The sequence below is a fragment of the Gavialis gangeticus genome, unplaced genomic scaffold (assembly GCF_001723915.1).
Source record: "Gavialis gangeticus isolate Ggan-Ray unplaced genomic scaffold, GavGan_comp1, whole genome shotgun sequence".
NCBI classification, from domain to species: Eukaryota; Metazoa; Chordata; order Crocodylia; family Gavialidae; genus Gavialis; species Gavialis gangeticus.
Window position 1 is genome coordinate 40,977,300 of NW_017728996.1, and position 8,597 is coordinate 40,985,896.

The 8,597-nt window shown below is 42.3% G+C and overlaps 1 protein-coding gene across 2 annotated transcripts in view; it reads right to left on the minus strand.

The window, feature by feature from the left end:
• RORA (RAR related orphan receptor A) overlaps window positions 1-8,597 on the minus strand; it is a 133,235-nt gene that overhangs the window by 57,182 nt on the left and 67,456 nt on the right. The gene's annotated exons all lie outside the window — the stretch shown is intronic.

Below are 8,597 nucleotides of genomic sequence, written 5' to 3' on the forward strand. Positions count from 1 at the left end.
CAGTCTGAGCATTTAATCTATTTTAAGTTATATGAAATCTGAACCATGTTTCTTCTGAAGATGCAGCCATGTACATGTGTGCTCTCCATCTGTAAAATTACATCTCAGTTCAATTGTCTCATTACTATCCACACTAGGACAGATCAAATGCCACCTACTGCTACAAGACGCTAGGAAAGTCAGCCTGCTTACAGTATTGTGCCATAATTATTAACAAGCTCAGTTAAATAAATTAAACTAAGAAGCTGACAGGCTCCTGGTACTGCTAAGTGTTGAAGAGACTGAAGTGAGCTGTAGAGGGTACCACTTTTCTTCATTCCTTCTATGCTCTCAGTCTCAGCGTGAGAGTTAACAACTGGAGAATATTGTTCAGAAAGCTGCAGATGATTAGCAAATTATAACATCCACATTTTCTCTATAACAATATGCATGTCTGAATTTACACTCACCATTGGGCTAAGTCCTGTAACCGTTTATAATGTTGATTTTACTCGCAAAGCTGGGATCATAATCAAGGTAACAGTAGCCCATTACATTGATTGACTTTCTCCAAAGCCTCTTCCAGAGCACAGAGGTTTGCAAGGCTCTGAGTCTGTTTAAAGAAGTGGGATGTGGCACTTTGAGTGGTAATGGGAAACACCAGCATACAAATTACTTCCTTACAAGACAGCTCAGCTTTGATGAAAACCACTCAACAAAATCCCAAACAAATCTTAATTCACCTTGTATAAACAAAATTTGCCAGGAAAAAAAAGTCTCACCAAGACTAGGAGCTCCTTCAGGGTGAAGTGACTGCATCTGCATTTTCAGAATCTTTGCTATTTTAGTTGCACACAAACTTTATGTCATTTACAAGGCTATTTGGATGCTGCAAGCCAACTGACACAATTAGCTTTCCATGAAAGGTACACTCTAGATGTCTAGTTGAAATTTCCATTTTTAGGTGATTTATAGGTGTACAGTAACTAGATGCAGACTCAGAACCTCTGCTCTGCTTCTGCTTATTAACAAGTAGAAAAAGCTTCTACTTGCTATCATTCACATTTTCCTTCTTCTCATATCATACCTTGCCTTGCAGCCTTGGATCTACAAAGGGAGTACATTATGGGCATTTATTTAGTGATTCAGGCTTGTTTGTCTATTAGAACTCAATATTAAGTAAGACCTTAAGAAGTGAGCACTGGAGTTCCCCTCTTTCAAAGTCCATGCACCAGCTCATTATATCATTTAATTCCTTTTACTAGACTCAAAACATTTTTAACCAGAAATAAGAAGAGTGGTGCAGGGGGCGGGGTGGGAATGTAGGGTTTTTTCATGTATGTTCTCTCTAATACCCACGTGCTACTTTCCTTCTTATAGGGCCTGCAATCAATTCTCTTACTGGAGCTAATGCAGCAGAGAGACAGCTATTTCAGATGTTATTAAATTCACAGATGTTACAGGGTCCGTTTGTTTCTTAGTATTCAAGACTACATACCAACAGATTATAGCAATAATCTTGCCATTATAAGAAAATAAAATTGGTGCTCTAAGGGACCTATATATGAGCGCAGGATGCTCCAATGCACTGTAATTACAGCATGTTGGAGGAGACTCGATTAATCAAGTCTGCTGGAGTGCAGTAACTACTGCACTCCAGCCAGCCTCCACATTATGTCAGCATCCCCCCACTTCAAAATGGCGGCAGAGGCACTTTATCTAAAGCTCAAACGATCTTTAAATAAAGCATCCCCACCACCATTTTGAAGTGCAGGGATGCTGATACACAAGATGCTCTGGGTCCTTTAATTAGAGCAGCTTTTGGATCCACTCTAATTTAAGTGCCCCATTCCCCTCTAGAGCATGTGTAAAGATGCCCTAAGTGTCACTGAAATCTATGAGTAGTAGACAAGTTACAGCTAACGTATGTTTCTTTATTAAGTATCACAGCAGTTAATGAATAATGGAGACAGAGGCCTAGAGGAAGAGTGAACAGCTCAAAAATCAAACATTTATTCCTGCTGAGAGACACATTTGTTCTGAACCATCTTTGCTTTCACTCTACCACAGAACATGACCCAGCTCTTCCCAGAGCCTGTCAGGATCCAACACATTTTAAATAAATAATTTTGCTCTCCTCCCACATTGGAGGGGCACTTAAGTCTTGCAGATGCTGAGCCTATCACTCAGCAATGCAATGAATACCAATAACGATGGGATCAAAGTTAAGGCAACATTACATTTTTGGAACAACGTAAAATGGACACTAAAATACCGACATGGAACATACACCTCCGCTCTCCCCCAACACTACTCCAACAGGAGCTGTTTCTGTACAGAGCAGCTGATGCAAAATTTAAGTTAATATATAGCTATCTTGGAAATCTTCCTATCTTCCAAGAAAGGAGGAATACTTGAGCCACCCAGGCTCAGCCCTGTGAAGGCTATTTCCCAAGGAACATTCACACAGTGTCTTAGAAGAGACTGAACTGGTTGAAAGGACAATCCACGACATGGTTAGCATATGATACCAGAGGTAATCCCATTATAGACACAGCCTGAAGAAAATTTACCACTCATGCTGATTTGATATTGATATCTGAGAATCTCTCTCCTGCTCTTAACACTTGCAGTTTCTAATCATCTTTCCCGTATTCTGGGATGATCATTACAAAAGCCTTTCTGCACTAATTTCAAACTAAACACAATTACCCCCATCACTTATTGACAACTTATTTCTCCAAAACTTCTCCAGAGAAGGTGACTGTAATGAACTCTTAAAAACAAACAAACAAACAAACAAACAAACAAATTTCAGCAGCAATGACAATTCTGCTGGACTGCACATCTTGAATATTTTCAGGGGAAATGTTTCCAGGTGCAGAAAAAATGGAATGGAAACCATGTAGAACATGTATAAATGTCTGCCACTGATCCCATTGTGTAAATCCACAGCACACCTCTCAGCTAAACTACTGTTACCAGTTCAGAGCAAATACAGCTTATTTTGAAAGGTTTCAGAGACTGGTAACAAAGAACATGGAAAAAACTCTTACAAGAGAGTAAGAAGCCAAGGAACTGGCTGGGGTCTGGGAAGTGCAAGTATAGTAATTAGTAGGGATAAAGACTGACTACACAAAAGAGCCCATCTATAACAAGGAATATAGTCAAAGAAGGTAAATTCAAAACCTATATCAAATACATTTATTATTATTACTATAGCAGCACTTTTGAAGCCCAACTAAAGTAGGTCCCATCGCCACTTTGAAACATGGGATGCTGAATACAAGTGACGCTGCATCTTTTAATTAGAGAGGTTCTCCAGGAGCCACTCTAAGACAACCCCACCCTGGAGCATGTGCACAGACACAACAGAGATCTGTTTAATCCACTATGTTTAATCCACTCTGTTTAATCCAGTTTTTGGGTTTTTTTAGATCTTTTAGGCACAGGAAATGAAATGCTATGAAGTGTGTGTGCAGAACAAGAATTTTTGGTGGGTGCCTACTCTAGCTACGGCTGCAGACTATTTTCCAATAGAAGCTCAACTTACATCTTATGTAATGGTGCAGCTTACTGGAGTGTTCAAATTAATCGAGTTGGAGCAGATGTGTTTTTATTTAAAATGTATCTAACGGTCAAATTCTACAGCAGCAGGTACACTCCTGAAACTTATATTTGTACTACTACAGAGCTTTCCACACAGGACACTTACATTAGGTTAAGTGTAACATATTTAACACTAACAAAAGTCTACTTAATGGCAGTCTTTGAAGTGACAGCAATCTGCTTGAGAGAACAAAGTACCAAGATTAATGATTACATAAAGGCATGAGATCCCAGTAATAATAATTAGCTCCACTGTTTTTATTTGTGTACAAAGGCTATTAGAGTCAGCTGACATTCTGAAAACCAATTTAAAGTTGTTAAAACCCTTTCACATACTTACCTGAACCTGGAAAAACTAAAAATTCAACAAGAAAAGAGAATGGTTTGATTTACTAACTCCAGTCCCTTAACCATTTCGCTCTAACCCAAAAAATCTCACTGACATGCACACAAAATTAAGCACTGAAATGGAAATTGGAGTTGTATCACTGTCAAAGGAATAATACAAATAAAACCCTAACGTGATCAGATGGTAAATTTTAAAATGACTACCAAACAAAATTAGCAACCTTCTTTTCAAAAATGCTGGAGTTTGAGGGCAATGATAATCAGACTAGTTTCATAGTCCCCAAATCCTCAGTCAGTCTTAAAAAATGAACCTGCAAATAAACAACAAGGCTCAGACCTTGTACAGCCATCCTGTCTTGATCACAGATATAACCTGCCTCACTCTCAGCAATGGTACTGAGAGAGGAGACTTTGTTTTGTCTCAAACAGCTTCTGAAAAGGCAGGCATATAGTTTTTCTTTGCAGCTTTTCCAAATATTACACAGTTGTAAATTATATTTCCACAAAAGTTCCATAAAATTCAAAATATCCACCTCCGATTCTGACCAACAAGACGTGAGATCAGAAAAATAGCTGTTCAGAGCAAGCTAAATTTACCCTCCTGCTGAGCCATGGGTGTGCATGGAGCAAAACAGCAGCAGACCCAAAAAATATGACAATAAAAGGAAGGTGAGCAACATCGCTGCCCTCTGTGTCCCACCAATTAGACACACGGAGCCCTCTGATGCCAGTGACACAAGCAGGACTCCAAGCAGCTGTGAGTGGTGTAGGCAGCCAAGTGTGCAGTTAGTAAATGGGCTTGCTACACATCGTGTTTCCCTCTCAGGGGAGTAGTCAATTACAATCCAATTTGTATCACAAATTGCTGCAGCCCTGAAGAACAGCACTCCCCTCTGCCTTTAACATGCCATGGAATGGGCAACAAAGATTGCCGGGCAAGAAAGGGAGTGAATGGCAGGTTTACAAGTGGGTTTAGATCTGTAGGACACAATCCCGCTTGCACCAGTCCTCTGCTGGCACTGGTAAATATGGGCATTTGTACATGGTTGCGCCATTGCATCAGGCGCTTTTAAAAGCATCCAGTGCTGTGGTGTATGCATTTGTATAAATGGCTAAATGTGTGTTAGTGCTGAGAAAATGGTGGCGGCACACTTTTGAACTAAAACACATTGAAGGTGTTTCAGTTCAAAAGCGCACCACCACCATTTTCTGCATGCTAACGTGTATTTCACTGCTTATTCAACTGCACGTGATGCAACACAGTGCACATTAGCTCATGTGCAGAGCAGACTCGAATTATCGCTGTATCTGCGGTGCATCGGAGCAGATAAAGGTATGTGTATAAATGCCCTATGGCTAAGTACAGCTGTTCAACAAGCCAATGGCGAAAGCGCTCTATTATGCTTTAAAGTGCTGTAAGTTAGAGTGTGTTTGAACCAAACAGACTTAGGCTATTCAGTGGGGAGGGAGGGGAGCTCAAACTGCCAGGCAGGGGGGAGTTCTCCCACACCTCCCAGCATGTCCGGTGGTCTCCCAAGGCTGTCAGAGACTCCTGAGCACAGCCGATCGGGCACGCCATTCCTGACTGGGCTGCCTCCTGTGGGTGAGCAGTCCCCATCCTTGCTGCTCTACCAGTGAAAGGAATCAGAGCATTACAGAGAAGCAGGGCTGGAAGAGACCTCTGTGCCAGGCTGGAGATGCCTGAGGGCCAAGATCCATACAGAGGAGCCCTTCTGCCAAGTGCCGATGAGGACAGGCTGGGCACCAGCATCATCCTGGAGTTGCAATGGGGGCTGAGGGCACCTGTCTCACCTGGATCTGCCATGGATCGGGGAGGAGACTGGTGCAAGGCAGGATTGCTCAGGACCAGGCTGGACACAGAGAGGGACACACACATATGCTCCCTGGTACCTAAGCTCCAGTGCCCACAGAGAGCCAGCAGGAGCTGCAGGATGGCATCACTTTTTTCAGTGACAAGAACTATAGCAAGGGTGGGGGGAAGAGGTGTAAAAAGAGCCAACCTGCTGGGCTGGCTCCACCCCAGCTTCCCAGTTCCAGTCTTGGCGGAGGCAGGGCCAGGGCCAGGGCCAGGGCCAGGGCCAGGCCAGCCTCCCACAGCAGGGGGGCTCCTTTTCAATCCTCCTTCCCACCCCACCAGAGTTCCTGGCACTGTGAGAAATGGCACTGTGCTACAGCTCCTGGTTGCAACTGGAGGGAAGAAGCACCCCCACAGGAAAGCTGCAGTGCACCCTGGGGCTGGGGCTGCTGCTGGGACAGAGCCCAGACCTCTTTCTCCTGCAGCCCCCCAGGCAGGCAGTGGTACACTGTGGGGTCAGGGGGACTGTGAGGAAAAGGGGTCTGGGCTCCGTGTCCCTCTAGTTGCCCCAATCCTGCAGTGGGCCTCTGCCTGGCTGGGACTGCTGCAGGGAGACAGCCCAGACCCCTTTCCCTCACAGCCCCTCTGGCCAGGCAGCAGCGTGCTGTGGGGCCAAGGTGGCTGCAGGAAGTGGCCCCCTTTTAAAGAGCTCTAAAAGCTGGGAATATCTGTTCAGTTGAAGCTTCAGAGAGCTTTCAGGGTAATTAACACAGTAGGTGTTACCTCCGTACCTAACCTATGTTTTAGCCTTTTCCCTTCACCTTCTGCCCCATATAGAGGAAGTTTGCTGCAATAGAAGAAGTTTGCACAACTGTCCCAGGAGCCAGGAATCTTTGGACACAATGGAAAACATTTATCACTGTGCAAGAGAGCTGCAGCTCCTTGCTTCCAATGGATTCAAGCCACAGCTGTCCCTCCATGAGAGCCCCTACACAAAAAGGTCCCGTCTATTGATACAAGACACTAGCTCTAGTATTCTACCTTGTGAGAGAGCAGATCTATGGCAGGCTCTCCCCTTCTCTGTTGTGAGACCATTAGTATAATAGCCTCAGCTTCTGTTGTAGCAGAACACAGGCTGTTATGGACCAAGCACAATTTTTTTTCCACTGTATGGCTATGAAGAGATTTCTTAGCATTCCCTAAGGTAAAGTCAATTAAGTGATAACTGCATCTGTGCTGAGAATATTCAAAACACTAATATCCCCATGCAGATAAGTTTTCAACTTTGCCTGCCTATTTATCTGGAACACTTAGAAATTACTGCTATGAATGCTCCAGTGCCTTCATCCATTATCTCTGTAATCCTATTTTTTCCTAACAAAAAGGTAAGAAGGGCAATGCATAACAGTTTTACCACTAAGGTTTCAACGTGAAATAAAACAATAGCGAGAGAGAAGGCATCAGCTGATCCACTGCAGACCTGACAATGTTCTGATGCTTTGAAATTTAATTCAGCTTGTCATCCCACCTGTACACACAAGATGGATTAACATGTCACTTAGGACTTGTAACAGCACGGTGTCATTGCCCAGTATAGACATGAGTTAAATAATGACCTAGGAATTGGGCAAGTTAAGTATTATGGTGCTTATTATCATGCCAGCTGATCATTGGACTTTAAGGTTATAAAACATGTGTTAACTTCCCAGCGTAGACAAGCACTTACTGTTAGTCTCAGACAGAAGGCTCCATTCAAAGCTTAAGGAATACATTCTTAACCTCAGCATGCAGTTTTCCTTTACACTATTCTCATTTGGTACATACATTAAATGTGTTAAAGTTTAGAATACTGTAGTCAAACTTAAAACACTGGTACTGAGAAGGCAAAATACAAGAATGTGATACCTTATTGTATACTTGCCTTAAAATATCACAATATGGAAAACTTTAGTATTTTAGTTTTTATATTTTATGGAAACCATGCAATGATGGCTTAGGAGTAAGCAGATCTGTCTACATTAATTTTTAAAATGAAAGCAACTTCCCAGTGCAAGTCCCAGAGAGCTGGTATAGTGAAAATAAAGAGAAAAAAAGATAACCAACTCTGTCCCCCACAGAACTGGGCAGAATTCAGAAACCTCAGAAGAGTTCATAGAAAAACATTAATTTACAGAACAAAAATGGCTACTAAATAAGACTCATTCTGTAGGTTAAAAAATAACAAAGAAAAGAAAACCCTTTGGGAAACAAATTCAGCCAGTGTTTAATTTCATTTCAAAGGACTAAATTCAAAATACTACAAAAATAATAATACAAAAAAGTTAGTAGTGGATATGTACTAAATGCATTTAGTTTGCATATTCTATAATAGACTAAGATTCAGTAGAAACCAATAAAAATAGCATTAGTACTACTATTATCCTTTTCTTTAAGAGACTTAAATGAGCTAAACCTCCACATTCTGTTTGGGGTGCAGAAGTTGAGTCAAAAGGGTTACCTGACTTAAAACCCCCAATAAATGGCATTTCACTTTAAACTCCGTATACCCCACACCAAACCCAGTACATGCCCAGAAGAGGCACTGCATTAGCTGGACCTGGCTTGCCCAATGTCTGTATAGGTCAGGCACTTTAGTGGGGCTTTTTTGGCACTTGTATCTAATAGCTGATTGAATCAGCTTTAGATAAAAATGTCAGTAGGCTTGCTGAAACCCCTGATCTATACAGGGGCTGCAAAGCCGGGTCAAACGCACTGTTCTTCCAGCGAAGCATATTCCCCCTAAATCTGCCAGCAGCCATAATGATTCCATCAGTGCCAGGAATCGAACCTATACCTCCCAATTTCC